Here is a 19760-nt window from a genome sequence, read left to right on the forward strand (position 1 = left end):
TAATAGAGTACAGTGGGGAAACACAGATTAAATTAGGCCAATGGTCAGCAAACCGCAGCTCACAAGCCACATGTAGCTCTTTGGCCCCTTGAGTGTGGCTCTTCCACAAAATACCATGTGCGGGTGCACACGTACAGTGCGATTGAAACTTCGTGGCCCAAGCGCAGAAGTAGGCTTTCGGCCTGGGCGAGTCTATTTTGAAGAAGTGGTTAGAAGAAGTGGGGGGTGTCAGTCGGTTGGACGATGGGAGATATGGTACAGGCGGGCCTCTGGATACGGCAGCGTTGGGTAGGCGCGCGTGATTCATGCAGGAGTTGAGTGAGCCAGTCAGTCAGCAGTCTCATTGTGCAGTGGTTAGTGGTTGAAAGGGGTCGACCTCAGCGAATGTACCTCATCAGATTGAGGACGTTTTTAGCAAAGGCCAGCTTAGGAGTACCCTAATTAAGTTAATAACAATGTACTTACCTATATAGTTTAAGTTTAAAAAATTTGGCTCTCAAAAGAAATTTCAATCGTTGTACTGTTGATATTTGGCTCTGTTGACTAATGAGTTTGCCGACCACTGAACTAAGCTGATGCCAGACTGGATACTGCTCCAACATTGAAAGAAAACTGTGGACACTGGCTCTAATGTTAGCTTTTCTAAAGCCCCCGCTACACCTCTTCTATGGCAGGAAAAAGGGAAACCCAGGGGTATAATTCCATGAAAATAAAACTTTCTACTATATCTCCCATGCAAGTCTCAGAAAATTCATTTTCTCAGGATATCACAAGAAATCCACTCACCACAAGCAACTGGGGAAGACAAGACCCTCTCTCCTCCACTAAAATTTCCTGAGAAAATGAAACATCAAATATTAAACTGATACCAGCCATAATCTTAGTATAAAGGCCAAGAGGCAGAAATTATCTCTTTGTGCTGGTACATGTATATATTTTAGTCAACAAAAAAAACTGCCATGTCCCAAACAGGCCATTTTGTTTGTGTGGCTGGCCTGGTCTGCAGGGTGGATCTGAGATTACATCCCATGACAATGCACAGATCCCTCAATAACTATATATTTTCACATCCAGATCACATTAGAAACCCATTTAGTTTACTCAAAAAAAAGTGTGAGATGTTCAGTCCTGACTCTTCAGTTATTATTGGCATCTGAACATGACTGCTCTTGTCATCACACACTTATGAACATTCCGAACTGTGATTTTTACTTTTTAACCTGGGACTCTTCAACTCTCCTAAAGGGAAAAATCCAGACAATAACACCAGTCCTTATGCTATCATATTAGCTCTATAAAGGAAACAATAGGGAGCAATAATAAATGAAATAACAAATACCAGGTGAGATAATTAAAATCATCTTAATCCAGCTCATTTCTTTGTCTTCTTCTAATTTTTTTTAACTATGTAAGCTTCAGCTCTCATTTCATTTCAAACAGCTCTCATCACTGATTGTTTTACAGATGTTAATCTGTGGGATAAATTAAGTATTATTCAAGGCATTTAATATAATAATAATCTGCTTCTCAGAGAAGAAGTAAAGGGGGGAAAATAGGCAAGAATATGCATCCTACAATGCCATGTCTCTAATGACATGCAGAGATGCTGAGAGGAAAGGGCTCCCTGACCAAGGCAGAGCCATTAGAACAAGTTTGACATTACCATTGAACCCTACTGAAAAGGGATAGGAATAATCACTGGAAGTATAGAAGTGAAATGAAGGTTGTCTTTTAACTAGTGTTGTTTAATGGGGATGAGGAGTAGAAGGGCAAAAAGTGCAGTCCTTAAGGGAAGCCAATCAAGGAAGCCTCACAGACTGTAAGACCCCAGTCATGCCACACTGGAAATACCACTGTGAAGAATGAAGCCACAAAGCTCAGAGGCTCAAATGGGCAACAGTTGCTATACCTTTAATGATCCTGTCATATAGTGGAAGGAGCAACCAAAATGAGAATGTATTGGGTTGAGCTCAGGTTCTACCACTTTGGGGCAGTCTGTTTCTTTATTTACAGAAGAAGAAAAGTTAGAGCTGCCCCAGGAATCTCAGAAGGTTATGCCAGCCAGCCAAGAAGACAGAATCTGAGTGGGCTTTGCACGGGTGAAGGGTGGGTATAGTGAAAGCTGATGTAACCTGAAGTCACATTCCAGCAAATATGATTGCATTAAGATTGGACTTTCTTGGTACACACTTTAAGAGCAGAAAGTAGAAGCTAGAGAACTGTGCTTTATTAGAAAGTGGCAGAGGGTGGAAAAAAGATATTTTCATTTTGTTTTGGTTCTTACCAATTTCACAACAGTCTGATAAGATCTGGATTTTTAAAAGTGGAAAGTTCAAACGAAGCAGTTAAGAGTCATCTTTCACATTACCCCTCTTTTTAAAATCATGTAGTGCTTTACTGAGACTTTCAGGGGGAAAATTCAAATACTTAGATATCCTACTTTGGTTAAATTAATAAGTGAAAAACTGGTACCACTGGCCGTTAATACATGCTAATAAGAATAGCAAATATGAAAAAGGAAAGAATATTGGGAATACTGTAGTATGCCCTGAGCTAAGTCACCTTTCTTTGTTTCAATGGGAGATTAACTGGGTTACAGAGGTTGTAAGGACTTTCCAGAACTAAAATGAGAATTTCTCTTTGATTAATTTAAAGGATTGAAAGAGAATAACAAAGACTAGCTTTAGTATTTTTTCACATGGAGCCACCCAAAAATCATCAGGCACCAGTACTATGGGTCTTTTGTTGGTTTGACACCTTATGTCATCCCTTCTAATTCTTACTCTTCTTAGCCTTCTTCTATAAAAGCTGACCAAATCTGAGTTCCAGCCCATTAGGAGACTGAAATGAATTTGATAAACTCATTGAAGGGGAGGTATTAATGGATGATAATGGCCAAATTAGGGTGAGGAAATCTCCAAAGAGGCTATCTGTGTTTATTGATCAAGTCCCAGAGCACAAAATGGACAACTCCCCAAAGACACCCTGACAGCCAAGGAGAAAGACATCAGCATGATCCTCTCCTTTCCATTGGAAGTAGGAGCAGACTCAAGATGGCCCACCTTCAGAATAAAGGCAGGGAGCCAAAGGGAGGCAGGAACTATGCAGACCCTATCAACTGTGAAAATTCTGGCTGGTCTCCTCATTTGCTATTTTTGTATCATTTTCTCCTCAGTGTTTCTCCTGAGACCTTAAATTTTAAATCTGTGCTTCTATTCATAATGCATGTCACCCCTAAACACATTGACACATAGAAACTTGGAGGGATAATCATGAGGTAGAGAGGGGTGGCCAGTGGCTCATTAAGTAGCCCCGACTGTCCCCTGAAATTTCACTTTCCCCTGGGGGTATGTGTTCCTTCTCTTATCACACACTGTAACATAGGACCTCAAGCACAAACACAAAACCTTTCTTTTGGCTTTCTGTTATATAGCTGAAAAAAACCTTGTCTATACTAAAGGGGGAAATTAATATTTGTAATATAAGAATACTATTCAAGAAGCCTAAAAACACCTCAATACACAAAACATGTGAAATAGCAACTCCTGGAGATACAATATTCCAGAAGAATCTATCAGATTTGGGCAGGAAGTGGGAGAGGTTGTAGCAAATATGAAAATTGGGTATGAGTATTTACAAAACAACAACAAAAACCTTGCAAACACTGCTCTATCCTCAAAGGACTAGCTTCACTTCCTTACATCTGGGACAAGGAAATGGTTCTTCTGCTAATAACAAAACAAAACAGCACATAATAACAAAAATACAAACAAATTAAAAAATAAACAGAAGTCCACATACAATTAGATCTTAAAGCATATTCTCCAACATTAACCAGACATTGAAGATGGGGCTGGCTGCCTTTTCCCCATCCCACAGAACTCCCTATCTGATCAATGTTTGCTTTACCCTTTCTTAACTCTTCTCCCTCTAATCTTCCCTTCCAGGTTAGTTTCTGTGTTCAACTGAACCTGTTCCAAGTGTGTGGTGAGGGGTGACTTTGTCATCTGCACCTGCCCTCCTCCAATCTTTACTAACCTTATTGCTGGGTGGGGAAAGGTGACTGACTGAAAGGTATGTGATTGGAAGGCAGAATGGAAGATTTCTGTCATTTCCAGATGTATCTCCTCTTGGCTCTATCATGACCCCTTGATGATGAACTTTTTCTGCTTTATCCTGAAGTACTTACTAAAGGCCTCATTAAATTGCAAGTGGAACCTGAGTGAGTAGATGCCTGCCAGGGAAGCCTGGCCTTTGGTTGGTAAGTGCCAAAGCCACATCTCAGCCTAAATCTACTGCCTGATTTTCCTTTTTACATTTCCCACAGTCTTCAGGTACTCACCATTCACTTTTTCTTTTTTTCTCATCTATTTATTTCTGTTCTATAGAAAGATGATAATTGAAAATACTTTAATAACATTGTAGGTTTTAACAAAAGCAGTGCTATTTTTGAATGATAATATATTTTTTAGAGTCATAAACATAATCAAAATCTCACTTTTAGGGTATGGGCATCATCTTGAAACCAGTCTGGCCATGACGTTTAAATGTCTTTGAGCACAGGCAAACAATACAGCCAGTTGCAGATGTTTGTGAGAACATGTGAAATCACCAGACAAGAAAAGGTCATTCACTTTTATTCATTCATTCAGCATATATACATTGAGGGCTGTTTGCTTAGCACTCTGCCCTGAGGATGTTATTTCCCTGCCCTTATGGGGAGTAGGCAAACATTACACAACTAATTACATAAGAGTGTAATTACTACTCATTTACCCATTCAGTAATTACATATTAGGTACCTACTATACTCCTTGATGAGAATGCAATAGGTAACAAAAAAAATAATATACTGTGCCTTCATGAAACTTGTAATATAATCAAATGTAACACAAGGTAATGTAAAATTGTATGTGAGGTAAGAACTACAAAAGGAACACAGGTGTGTGAAAGTACTTAATTAAAAATATATATGAATCTGTAATTGGAAAAAAATTGCCTCCTCTGGAAGATCACAGAAAGGCTTCTTCACAGAAGCGACTTGGGCTGAGAATCTGAAAGAGTCATGTCTAAGGAAGCTTGTTCCAGTTAGAAGAAACAGATGTGCAAAGTTCTGATGGGAAGGAATATGGTAGACAGGAAGCCAGTGTGGTAAGAATAGAAAAGAAGGGAACTGGTTGCGTATAAGAGATATTTAAGAGCTAAAACTCCAAAAAACATGGTAATTTGAGTTGAATACAAAAGTGAAAAAGATGACTGGGAAAATACTAGTGCCATTCACTCAGATGACAAACACTGGAAGGAGAGTGGGTTGGATAAAGATGTAGATGCTGAACTTCACAATCCTGAACTCATTTTCAGAATTTGGCAGTTAAGGTAGGGCACATTAGGGGAGGTTTGTCCTTGGGAGTTTGGAGAATAACACAGTTCTGATAACAGGGGATTTGAGGGCCCATAGAATCTCCTGTGGAGCTATCAGGTAGAAAGCAGGATTCACAGTACTGAAACCTGTAGGGAAATGGCTTCACCATGGCATCCTGCCAGCCTTGCACAAATCCACATAAGCTACACATGCAAAGCACAAAAGCAAAATCTGAGTAATCTGATTCGTGGCAGGAAGCCTCGTAATCCTGTGGGGATCTGCTCTGAGTCCATCTTCCATTTCCATTCCCCACTCACTTCCCTATCTTCCTCAGGAGGCTGTTCTGAGATAGTTTCTCATCTCCTCCAAGGTTGTAATTAGTAGGAGACTTCCTGTCTCACCCCTCAGAAGGGAGCTCCAGAAAATAAACACTCTTATCTATAGTCTAGATTTGGGACCTTGCAATGGAGTAGCCCATTGTTGTCATCAGACCATTTTGTTTCAGTGTCACCCTTTTTGGTGTGTTGGATGAGGATTATGGGAAGCTAACATCATTGGTTACTGTTATGTTTTTGCAACAAACTGTCTCCATCTAAAAGTAGTTCACAGCATCTTTACTGCTTGAATAAGTGATGGCTTGACTTTGGACAAAACCAAAAATAAATAAGGGTGAATAGATTTAGAAAGCATAAGCCCATTGATGGTATTTTTGTTTCTGATGTATAACTCAAACATAGTAAAATTCATAAATCTTAGGAGAATGACTTGATGATATTTTACATATGTGCACACCTGTACCTACTCTGTATGCATGACATAGATCACTGCCAGCACACAGCTGATTCTCCTCATCCAGATACCATTGATGTTCTTATCCCAATCACCACAGATTAGCTACATCTAGTTTCGGAACTTTAAACAGATGCAGTTTTACAGTCTCAAATTTTTTGTGTCTGTATTCTTTCACTCTACATTATCCTATACTAGAGGCCCGGTGCATGAAATTCGTGCACAGGGGGTGGGGGATGAGGGGGGTGTGTCCCTCAGGCCAGCCTGCACCCTCTGCAATCTGGGACCCCTCAAGGGATGTCCAACTGCCCGTTTGCTGGGGTCCAACCCCAGCAGGTCCAGGGATCCCCAAAGATGTGGACGGATGTCATTCCTTCTTCGCCGACTCCGTCCTCACCTTTGGGGACCCCTGGACCTGCTGGGGTTGGACCCCAGCACCCGTTTAGGCCCAATCCCAGACATTCCTCTCACAATCCAGGACTGCTGGCTCCCAACTGCTCGCCTGCCTGCCTACCTGATTGCCCCTAACTGCTTCTGCCTGCCAGCCTGATCAAGCCCTAACCACTCCCCTGCCAGCTTGATTGACACCTAACTGCTCCCCTGCCGGCCTGGTCACCCCCAACTGCCCTCCTCTGCAGGCTTGGTTGCCCCCAACTGCTCTCCTCTGCTGGCCTGGTCACCCCTAACTTCCCTCCCTTGCCAGCCTGGTCACCCCTAACTGCCCTCCCCTGCCAGCCTGGTCACCCCCAACTGCCCTGCCCTGCAGGCCTGGTCCCCCTCAACTGCCCTCCCTTGCTGGCTTGATCACCCACAACTGCCCTCCCCTGCTGGCCTTCTTGTGTCCACATGGGGGCAGCCATCTTGTGTGTTGCAGTGATGGTCAATTTGCATATTACCTCTGTATTATATAGGATAATAAAAGCCTAATATGCAAATCAACCGAATGGTGGAATAACCAGTGGAACAACAGGTTGCTATGATGTGCACTGACCACCAGGGGGCAGATGCTCAATGCAGGAGCTGCCCCGAGTCCACAGGCCCCAGGCCAGCCAAGGTGGGTGCCAGTGAAGGTCACCCCTGATCTCCCCACCAGTCCCCCCACAGATCGGCCCTGATCGCTGGCCAGGCCTAGGGACCCTACCGGTGTACGAATTTTGTGCACCAGGCCTCTAGTATCAGTGATATTTATCCATTTTGTTTCTTGCAGAAGTAATTTGTTGTTATTTTAAAACTTTCATAGTATTCCACTATGTATTTTGTATCTCACAATTTCTTTATTCATTCTACTGTGATAAATATTTTCCTTCCAGTTTTTAGCTATTAAAAACATCATTTTGCCCTAGTGGGTTTGGCTCAGTGGATAGAGCATCGGCCCGAGGACCTAAGGGTCCCAGGTTTGATTCTGGTCAAGGGCACATGCCTGGGTTGTGGGCCTGATCCCCAGTAGGGGGCATGCAGGAGGCAGCCAATCAGTGATTCTCTCTCATCATTGATGTTTCTATCTCTCTCTCTCTCTCCCTTCCTCTCTGAAATCAATAAAAATATATTTTAAAAAATATTATAAAGATTTCAGTACATGTCTTTGGATGGACACAAGCAGGCATTGCTATTGAATATATAGTAATTGAGTTACTAGATTACCAGACAAAAGGATAGATAGAGAAATGATGGGATATATATATATATATATATATATATATATATATACATATATATATATATATATACACACACACACACACATACACAAACATATACATATACATATACATATACATATACATATACATATACATAAACATATACACACACAGGGGCTGTCAAACAGTTTCTCTAAAGTAATTGCACCAATTTATACTTCTACCTGCTAAATGTATGAAAGTTGCAGTTATTCCACATTCTCTCCAACACTTGGGATGGCCTGTTTTTAAACTTATGTTGTTGTTGTGAGAACCAGAGGATATTTTTCCAATTTTTAGAAAAGTGGAAAGGAAGGGGAAAGACAGAGAGAGAGGAACATCAATGTGAGAGACACACATTGATTGGTTGCCTCCCTCATGTGCCCTGACTGGGGCCAGGGATTGATCCTGCAACTTAAGTACTTGCCCTTGACCAGAATCGAACTTACCACCCTTCAGTTCCAGGGCCAATGCTCTAACCATTGAGCAAACCAGCTAGGGCAGTTTGGGTTATTTTGTTTTTTTTAATGTGTCTCAGGCATGAAACAGCTCTGGCCACCAAGACAGGCATCAAGCTAGGATGAACTAAGGACTGCATGTCTGCTCTGCCTCTGATTGATATAAGAGCAACACCACCAATCAGGTGTCTCCTTGCCCATTGCCAGGGGGTGAGGGCAGTTTTCAATTTTAAGCCATTCTGACATTAGTATAATTATATCTTATTGTGAGTGTGCTTTTTAAAATTTATTTTTTAAAGAGAGAAACATGAGAGAGAGAGAAACATCTATGTGAGACAGAAACATTGATCAAACCCATCACCTTTTGGTATACAAGATGACACTCCAACCAACTGAGACACACCAGCCAGGGGATACTGTGGTTTTAGTTTGTATTTTCCTGATGAATACTGATTATAAACACTATTACATATGCACATTTCTCATTTTGATACTCTCTTTTGTGAAGTGGCTATTCAAAGTGTTTTTTCCAATTTAATTGCCAATCTTTATCTTATCAATTAATAGAGATTATATGTGCATTGTAGAAACATGTCTTTTGGTGGATATCTCCTTCCACTTAATGGTTTGCTTTTCTACTTACTGTTATCATTTGATGAATAGAAGTTATTTTTAAGAAAGTTTAACTTACCAATTTCCTTTATTAAATTGTTTCCTATTTTAGAAATCTTTGTCAACTTGAAAGTGAAGAAGATATTTTCTTATGTTTACTTTCAGAAGATTTATTATTTAATCTTTCATATGTAAGTCCCTAATCCACCTCTAATCCACTATGTGTATGCTATGGGGTAGGTGTCAAAGTTTATTATTCAATTAATAAAAAATCAATTTTCTCCTGTATAGACATCCAATTGACCTACTTATTGAAAAAGACCATTCTTTGCATCACAGAACTGTGGTAGTGCAGTGGCCATAAATCAGCTAACCACATAGGAATGGGTATGTTTCTGGGCTCTCTGTTCTGTTCCATTGGTGTATGTATAGGTCCTTATGACATACCAGGTCTTAATGATTGTAGCATGCAGTAATGCACATACTTCATTGTGTAAATCTTCCAACTCTGTTTTTCTTCTACAAGATTATCATGGTTGTTCCAGATCCTATGCATCTGATATAAAGTTTAGAAAAATCTTGCCAATTACTAAACATAAAAAGTTTCCTAAGATTTGGATTTGTATATCAATGAATCTTCAGGTCAGTCTGGGGAGAAATGACATCTTAAAAATACTGAAATCTTCAAATTTATTAAAATAGTAAATCACTCAATTTACTTAGGTATTCTTTAACCTCTCTTAGCAATATTTTGCAGTAAAAACTGAAAAGTATAGAAGTAATGTACTTTTTTTGTAAAATTTGTTCCTAGATATTTGATAGAGTTTGTAAGTACTATTTTACATAATACTGTTTTTTTCTTAATTTTTATTTTTGTTTACATACTAGTATGTCCCCATTTTCCCCCATTAACCTCTCCCAGCCCTCCCCCACCTTCCATGCCAGTCCTTCACCACCCTATTGTCTGTGTCCATGGGTTATGCATATATGGATACAAGTTCATTGGTTGATCTCTTCCCACCCGACCACCCTCTCCTGCCTTCCCGCTGAGGTTTAACATCTGTTTGAAGCTTCTATGTCTCTGGGTCTATTTTTGTTCATCAGTTTATGTTGTTCATTATATTCCACAAATGAGTGAGATCAGGTGACATTTATCTTTCTCTGACTGACTTGTTTTGCTTAGCATAATGCCCTCAGGACCATCCATGCTGTTGCCAATGATAAGAGTTTCTTCTTTTTTACAGCAGCGTACCATTCCATTGTGTAGATGTACCACAGTTTTTTAATCCACTCATCTGCTGATGGGCACTTAGGCTTTTTCCAAATCTTAGCTATGGTAAATTGTGCTGCTATGAACATAGGAGTGCATATGTCCTTTCTGATTTGTGTTTCTGATTCTTTATGGTATATTTCTAGAAGTGGGAACACTTGGTCAAAAGGGAGTTCCATTTTTAATTTTTTGAGGAAACTCCAAACTGTTTTCCACAGTGGCTGCACTAGTTTGCATTCCCACCAGCAGTGCAGGAGGGTCCCCTTTACTCCAAATAGTTGCCAGCACAGGTCATTTGTTGATTTGTTGATGATAGCCATTCTGACAGGTGGGAGGTGGTACCTCATTGTTGTTTTGCTTTGCATATCTCAGGTGATTAGTAACTTTGAGCATTTTTCATATGCCTTTTGGCCTTCCATACATTCATTTTGGAGAAGTGTCTATTTAGATCAGCGGTTCTCAACCTGTGGGTCACAACCCCTTTGGGGGTCGAACGACCCTTTCACAGGGGTCGCCTAAGACCATAGGAAAACACATATATAATTACATATTGTTTTTGTGATTAATCACTATGCTTTAATTATGTTCAATTTGTAACAGTGAAATTGAGGGTCACCACAACATGAGGAACTGTATTAAAGGGTTGTGGCATTAGGAAGGTTGAGAGCCACTGATTTAGATCCTTTGCCCATTTTTTAATTGTATTGTTTATCTTCCTTTTGTTAAGTTGTATGAGTTCCCTGTGGATTTTATAGATTAATCCCTTGTAAGATGTATCATTGGCAAATATGTTCTCCCATGGAGTAGTGTCTCTTGTTATTTTATTGATTGTTTCTTTTGCTGTGCAGAAGCTCTTTATTTTGATGTAGTCCCACTTGTTTATCTTCTCCTTAATTTCCATTGTCCTAGGAGATGTATCCATAAACATATTGCTATGAGAGATGTATGAGATTTTAAAGCCTATGGTTTCTTCTAAGATTTTTATGGTTTCACATCTTACATTTAAGTCTTTTATACATTTTGAATTTATTTTTGTGTATGGTGTGAGTTGGTGGCCTAGTTTCATTTTTTGCATGTATCTGCCCAATTTTCCCAACACCACTTATTGAAGAGACTGTCTTTACTCCATGGTATGCACTTGCCTCCTTTGTCAAATATTAATTAAGCATAATGGCTTGGGCTGATTTCTGGGTTCTCTGTTCTGTTCCATTGGTCTATATGCCTATTCTTGTGCCAGTACCAGGCTGTTTTGAGTACAGTGTCTTTGTATTATAACTTGATAGCTGGTATTGTGATTCCTCCAACTTTGTTCTTTCTCAAGATTGCTGCAGCTATTCGGGGTCCTTTTTTTATTCATATAAATTTTTGTAGTATTTGTTCTAGGTCTGTGAAATATTCTTTTTGTATTTTAATAAGGATTGCATTGAATCTATAGATTATATTGGCAATATACACATTTTAATGATGTTGACTCTACCAATCCATCAACACCGAGTATTCTCCCACTTGTTTATATTTCCCTCTCTCTCTTTTTTCAACATCCTGTAGTTTTCCAAATATAGGTCTTTTACCTATTTGTTTAAGCTTATATCTAAGTATATTAATTTTTTTGTTGCAATGGTAAATGGGATTGTTTGTTTAGATTCTCTTTCTGAGAGTTCATTATTGGTGTATAAAAATGCCATTGATTTCTGGGTATTAATTTTGTATCTTGCTATGTTGCTGAATTCATTTATTAAATCTATTGGATTTTTTTTTTTATGGAGTCTTTAGGGTTTTCCATGTACAATATCATCTCATCTGTGAATAATGACAGTTTTACTTCCTTCTTTTCAATTTGGATGACTTATATTTTTTCTTCTTGTTTGATTGCTATGGCTAGCACTTCCAGTAATAAGTCTAACAGGAGTGGTGGAAGTGGGCATCCCTGTCTTGTTCCTGTTTTTAGAGGAATTGGTTGTAGCTTTTGCTCAGTATGATGTTGGTTGTAGGTTTGTCATATAAGGCTTTTATTATGTTGAGGTATGCTCCCTCTAGTCCCACTTTTCTGAGAGTTTTTATCAATAAAGGGTGTTGGATTTTTTCAAATTATTTTTCTACATCTATTGATATGATCATGTGGCTTTTGTCTTACAATCTGTTAATGTACTTTGTCATATTTATTGATTTGCAGATATTGTACCAGCCTTGCATCCTTGGAATAAATCCCCCTTGGTGATGGTGTATGATCTTTTTAATATATTTCTGGATCCTATTTGCTAAAATTGTTTTGAGAATTTTAGCATCTATGTTCATCAGGGATATTGGCTTGTAATTCTTTTTCTTTGTAGTGTCTTTATCTGGTTTTGGGATTAGAGTGATGCCTCTCATAAAAAGAGTTTGGAAGTGTTTCTTCCTCTTGAATTTTTTTGAATAGTTTGAGGAGTATAGGTGTTAGTTCTTCTTTGAATGTTTGGTAAAACTCCCCTGGACCAAGGCTTTTGTGTACTGAAAGTTTTGTTTATTTGTTTTGTTTGTTTGTTTTTTATTACTGCTTCAATTTCATCAGTATTTATCGGCCTATTCATGTTTTCTGATTCTTCCTGACTGAGTTTGGAAGATTGTATTTTTCTAGAAATATGTCCATTTCTTAAAGGTTGTCCAGTTTGTTGGAATAGAATTGTTCATAGTATTTTGTATTTTTTTTTTTCCAATCCTTTGCATTTCTATGGGGTCAATAGGTTTTTTTGCCTCTTTTGTTTCTGATTTTGTTTATGTGAGTGCTCACTTTTTGCTTCTTGGTGAGTCTGGCTAGAGGTTTGTCAAACTTGTTTAACCTTTCAAAGAACCAGCTCTTGGGTTTATTGATCTTTTGTATTGTGTTTTTTGTTTTTGTTGTTTGTTTTGTTTTTTGTCTCTATATCATTTATTTCCTCTCTGATCTTTATTATTTTCTTCCTGGTATTTACTCTGGGTTTTTTTTATTGCTCACTTTCTAATTCTTTAAGTTGTAGGGTTAAATAACTTATTAAAAGTTTTCCTTGTTTTTTGTAGTAGGCCTATAGTGCTATGTACTTCCCTGTCAGGCTTTATTTCACAGGGTCACATAGATGTTGGATTGCTGTGTTTTCACTGTCATTAGTTTCTAGGATGTTTTTATTTCTTCTTTGATCTTTTTGGTAACTCATTCATTGTTTAATAGCATGCTATTTACTAGTAGCCTCCAGGTGTTTGATTGTTTTTGAGTGTTTTTATTGTAGTTGATTTTTAATTTTATGCCATTTTGATCTGAGAAGATGTCTGCTATGATTTCACTCTTCTTGAATTTGTAGAGACTTAGCTTGTGCCCTAACATGTGGTCTATATTTGAAAATGTTCCATGTGCACTTAAGAAGAAAGTATATTCTGTAGCTTTGGAATGAAATGTTCTGAAAATGTCAATTAGTTCCATCTGATCTAGTGACTCATTTAGGATTGCTATTTCCTTGTTGACTTTTTGTCTAAGAGATTTATGCAGTGATGTTAGTGGGGTAGTAAAGTCCCCTACTATGATTGTATTGCTGTTGATCTCTCCCTTGATATCTTCCAGAAGTGTTTTTATGTATTGGGACACTCCTATATTGGGCACATATTTGATTACCAGAGTTATATCCTGTTGTTATATCGACCCTTTTAGTATTATGAAGTGGCCTTAATTATCTCTCATTATGGCCTTCATTTTGAGGTCTACTTTGTCAAAGATAAATATTGCTACCTCAGCGTTTTGTTTTGTTTTCATTTCCATTTTTCTGAAGACTTTTTTTCCATCCCTTCACTTTCAATCTGTGTGAGTCCTTTGTTCTGAGGTGGGTCTCTCTTAGACAGTATACAATATGTATGGATCATGTTTTCTTATTTATTCAGTTACTCTATGTTTTTTGACTGGAGCATTTAATCCTTTTACATTTAAGATTATAATTAATAGCTACTTGTTTGTTGCATTCTTATTCTTTTTTTTTTAAGTCTACATGTTTATTTTATTTCTTCATTAAATTTTATGTCCACAACTATACCTGCTTCCTGGCTGTTTTCATTTCAATAGACTACTAAAACATAAAGCAATGCATAAAAGGTGGGTCTGTCTGGTCCTGAGACCAGAGGTGGGCCAGGATGGAGGTGAGAGGCAGGTCCGGGACAAAGGTGTAAGCCAGTCTGGACTTCAGACAAACAGCAGCCAGGCACCTGAGATGAGAAGGTGAGCCAGGACAACTCACAGTCTCCAGTCCACACATCAGGCAAACAATGAGGCAGACATAAGTTGAAGTGCATCCATGCAAGCGGTGGGGCCTGGTAGTGGTACCAAACATGAGGTGAGGAATGGGGCCCAGTGAGGAGGTCTTGAGATGAGCTGGAGATGGGAGCAGGTACAGCCAGCCTGTGAGGACCAGAAAAGTGTGTCTGGACTCTTTCTGGGGTACAAGTCTCAGGTGCAAAATTAAGTGAGCAATTCCTGTAGAACCATCTTTCCATGAGCACATCCTCTAGACTTGACATTGGATTTAAGAGTGTATAGTTCTGGTCCAGTTTACTTGAGCATTGTGAAGGCCAACCTCATAGGCTCTCAGGAGCAGAGCCAAGTCTTAAGTGTAGGTTTGAAAACTATAAAAATGATAAATTTATTAGTTACAAAAAATGGTGTGAGGTGATACCTCATTGTTATTTTAATTTTCATCTCTCTGATGATCAGTGACTTTGAGCATTTGTGCCCTAACATGTGGTCTATCTTTGAAAATGTTCCATGTGCACTTAAGAAGAATGTATATTCTGTAGCTTTGGAATGAAATGTTCTGAAAATGTCAATTAGTTCCATCTGATATAGAGACAAGTTCCATCTCTATGCCCACTTTGGAAAAGTGTCTATTAAGGTCCTTTGCCCATTTCTTAATTGGATTGTTTGTCTTCCTTTTGTTAAGTTGCATGAGTTGATATATGTTGAATATTAACCCTTTATCAGATATATCACTGCTAAATACAGTAGGCTTCCTTTTTGTTTTGTTGATAGTTTCTTTTGTTGTGCAGAAGCTTTTTATTTTCATGCAATCAAATTTGTTTATTTTCTCCTTAGTTTCCTTTGCCCTAGGAGATATATCCATAAACATATTGCTACATGAGATGTCTGAGATTTTGTTGCCTATGGTTTCTTCTAGGATTTTTATGGTTTCCTCACTTACATATAAGTCTTTTTTTCATTTTGAGTTATTCTTTCATATGGTGTAAGTTGGTGGTCTAGTTTCATTTTTTGGTCTAGTTTCAATTTTCCTAATACCACTTATTGAAGAGACTGTTCTTGACTGAAAACTTACTCTATTTTTTAATAATTCTTTATTGTAGAAAGTATTACATATGTTCCCTTTTTTCCCCCATTAATCCCCTCCAGCCGACCCCTGCCCCCTGCCCCAGACACTCATGACCCCATTGTCTGAGGCCATGGTCCATGCATATATGCATACAAGGTTCTTGATTGATTATTTCCCACCAACCCACTCTCCCCCAACTTCTTTCTGAGATTCTACACTCTGTTCCATGCTTCCATGTATCTAGATCTACATTGTTCATCAGTTTATTTTGCTACTTAGATACCACATATGAGTGAGATCATGTGATACTTATCTTTCTCTGACTGACTTATGTCACTTAGCATAATACTCTCCAGGTCCCTCCATGCTGTGTTAAAGAATAAGAAATTTTTTTTTTTTTACTGCTGCATAGTATTTCACAGTATAAACGTACCACAGCTTTTTTATCCACTCATCTATTGATGGCCACTTGGGCTGTTTCCAGATTTCAGCTATTGTAAATTTTGCTGCTATGAACATAAGGGTGCATACATTCTTTCTGATTAGTGTTTTGGGTTTCTTAGGATATGTACCTAGAAGTGAGAGCACTTGGTCAAATGGCAGTTCCATATTTAATTTTTTGAGGAAACTCCAAACTGTTTCTATAATGGCTACACCAGTCTGCATTCCCACCAGCAGTGTACCAGGGTTCCCTTTTCTCCACATCCTCATCAGCATTTGTCATTTGTTGATTTGTATATGGTAGCCATTCTGACAGGTGTGAGGTGATACCTCATTGTTGCTTTAGTTTGCATCTCTCTGATGATCAGTGACTGAGCATTTTTTCATATGTCTCTTGGCTATCTGTATGACCTCTTTGGAGAAGTGTCTATTTAGGTCCTTTGCTCATGTTTTAATTGGATTGTTTGTCTTCCTTTTGTTAAATTGTATGAGTTCCTTATATATTTTGGAAATTAACCCTTTATCAGATTTATCATTGCCAAATATGTTCTCCCATACAGTGGGCTCCCTTTTCATTTTGTTGATGGCTTCTTTTGCTGTGCAAAAGCTTTTTATTTTGATGTAGTCCATTTTATTTATTTTCTCCTTAATTTCCTTTGCTCTAGGAGATATATTCATAAACATATTGCTAGGAGAGATCTCTGAGATTTTGTTGCCTATGGTTTCTTCTAGGATTTTTATGGTTCCATGACTTACATTTAAGCCTTTTATTCATTTTGAGTTTATTCTTGTGTATGGTATAAATTGGTGGTCTAGTTTTATTTTTTTAAATATCTCTGCCCAATTTTCTCAACACTATTTATTGAAGAGACTGTCTTGACTCCATTGTATGCTCTTGCCTCTTTGTCAAATATTATTTGAGCATAGTGGGTTGATTTCTAGGGTCTCTGTTGTGTTCCATTGATCTATATGACTGTTCTTGTGCCAGTACCAGACTTTATTATGGTGGATTTGTAGTATAACTTGAAATCTGGTACTGTGATTCCTCCGCTTTGTTCTTTTTTCTCAAGATTGCTGTGGCTATCTGGGGTCTCTTTTGGTTCATTAAAATTTTTGGAGTATTTGTTCTAGATCTGTGAAATATGCCATTGGTATTTTAATAGGAATTGCATTGAATCTGTAGACTGCCTTGGGTAGCACGGACCTTTTAATGATGTTGATTCTATCAATCTATAAACACATTATATTCTTTCACTCGTTTATATTTTCTTCTATCTCTTTTTTCAACGTTCTGTATTTTTCTGGGTACAGATCTTTTGCCTCCTTGGTTAAGTTTACTCCTAAGTATTTTAATTGTTTGTTACATGGTAAATGGGATTGCTTGTTTAGTTTCTCTTTCTGAGAATTTATTATTGGTGTATAAAAAAAAGCCATCAATTTTTGTGTGTTGATTTTATATCCTGCTACATTGCTGGATTCATTTATTAAATCTATTGGTTTCTTTTGGTGGAGTCTTTAGGGTTTTCTATATATAGTATTATGTCATCTGTGAATAAGGACAGTTTTACTTCTTTTCCAATTTGGATACCTTTTATTTCTTCTTCTTGACTGATCGCTATGGCTAGCACTTCCAGTACTATGTTGAACAGGAGTGGTGAAAGTGGGCATCCCTGTATTGTTCCTGTTCTTAAGGGAAATGGTTTTAGATTTTGCCCATTGAGTATGGTGTGCATTGTAGTTTTGTCATATATGGCCTTTATCATGTTGAAATATGCTCCCTCTATTTCCACTTAGCTGAGAATTTTTGTCAAAATAGATGTTAGATTTTGTTGATTTTTTTCTGCATCTGTTGATATGATCATGTGATTTTTGTCTTTCAATTGGTTATATGATGTATCATGTTTTTGATTTGTGAATATTGTACCAGCCTTGAATACCTGGAATAAATCCAACTTGGTCATGTTGTATGATCTTTTTAATATATTGCTGGATCCAATTTGTTAATATTTTGTTGAAGATTTTAGCATTTATGTTCATCAGGGATATTGGCCTGTAATTCTCTTTATTTGTTTTGTCTTTATTTGGTTTTAGAATTAGGGTAATGCTTGCCTCATAGAAAGTCCTTGGAAGTGTTCCTTCCTCTTGGATTTTTTGGAATACTTTGTGGATAGGTGTTAGTTCTTCTTTGAATGTTTGGTAAATCTCCCTTGTGAAGCCATCTGGACCTGGGATTTTGTTTGCTGGGAGGTTTTTTTTTATTACTGTTTGTATTTCATCTGTTGTTATTGGCCTATTCAGGTTTTCTGATTCTTCCTGATTCAGTTTGGAAGATTGTATTTTTCTTGGAATATGTCAATTTCTTCCACATTGTCCAGCTTGTTGGCATATAGTTGTTCATAGTATTTCTTCAAAATCCTTTGTATTTCTGTGGTATCAGTGGTTACTTCTCTGCTTTTGTTTCTCATTTTATTTATTTGGTTCCTCTCTCTTTGTTTCTTGATGAGTCTAGCTAACTATTCATCAATTTTTTTTATTCTTTCAAAGAACTAGTTTTTTGGTATTGTTGATTTTTTGTATTTTTTTTTAGTCTGTATGTTATTTATTTCTGTGTTAATCTGACTTATTTTTTCCTTCTTTCTACTGTTTTTTTTCTTGTTGTTCTCATTCTAGTTCTTTAAGTTGTAGGGTTAAGTAGTTTATTGTTGATTTTTCTTATTTTTGAGGTAAGTCTGTAGTGCTATGACTTTTCCTCTCAGGCTGCTTTTGCTGTAGCTCAGAGATTTGTGGTTGTTGTATATTCATTGCCATTTGTTTTCAGTAAGTTTTTTTATTTTTTTCTTGTTCTCATTGGTAACCCATTCATCCTATATAATAAAAGGCTAATATGCATATAGACCAAATAGCAAAACAACCAGAATGACCGCACAACCAAACAACTGAATAACTGGTGGCTATGTCATGTGCTGACCAACAGGGGGCGTGTGTGGAACATGGTGGGCATCGGCCACGGCAGAATGGTGGAGCAGTTGAGCGGGGTATGCCAGACCAAGGTGGGGTGCCAGTCGCTGTCATTGGGGCAAGCCTCTGTTGGTTACTGAAAATTCTTTTTTTCTGCATGCTGCGGCCCCACCCGGCACTCCCACCTGCTGCCAGTGCCTGGCACCAGCCCTGATTGCTCAGTGCCATCAGTGGGTGTGACTGGCAGCTGCCAGCCCCAATTGCTCCATAAGGCTTCTCCACTTCCCCTTGCTCCTTAGGGGAGATCAGGACCGACAGCCACTTCTCGAACCCGCTGCCAGTGCCAAGCTGCTACTCACACCCACTGCCGGCACCAACCCCGCTCATACCGCAGCCAGTGCTCAGCACTGGTCCCAACCGCTTGGCGCTATCAGCAGGTGCAAGCATCGGCTGCCAGCCCTGACTGCCCCTGAGGGTTTCTCCACCTCCCAATGCTCCTGCGGGGTGATCAGGGAAACATCTGCTGCTTGCACCTGCTGACGGCACTGGCCAGTCACAATCGCTCTACGCCTTCAGTGGGTGCGAGCGGGGTAGGTGCTGTCAGTGTGTGGGAGCAGCGGCAGCGGGAGTGAGGCTACAGACAGACCAGAGACAGGGGGCCGCTGTGGGAGGGGCCAGACAGGGGTACCAAAGATGGGCCGAGACCCGCCCCTGTGCCTATAATCAGGGCCATCTTCCCTGCCTTCTGGCAGCCAGCTCCATCCCCCGCAACCACCCACGCCTGGTTCCCCATTCACCATCAGGTGATTGGAGTCTGCCAGCCAGGGGAAAGGACCATAAGGTGGTCAGTGTGCCTCATAGTGACTGGTCAAGTGG

The 19760-nt window shown here is 38.8% G+C and overlaps 1 pseudogene; it reads right to left on the reverse strand.

The window, feature by feature from the left end:
- Window positions 1–8355: 8355 nt before the first annotated feature.
- On the reverse strand, window positions 8356–8500 carry LOC139001441 (small nucleolar RNA SNORA48; annotated as a pseudogene).
- Window positions 8501–19760: the final 11260 nt, after the last annotated feature.

The sequence above is a fragment of the Myotis yumanensis genome, unplaced genomic scaffold (assembly GCF_028538775.1).
Source record: "Myotis yumanensis isolate MYYU_CA2020_CCGP unplaced genomic scaffold, mMyoYum1.0.hap1 SCAF_1, whole genome shotgun sequence".
NCBI classification, from domain to species: Eukaryota; Metazoa; Chordata; class Mammalia; order Chiroptera; family Vespertilionidae; genus Myotis; species Myotis yumanensis.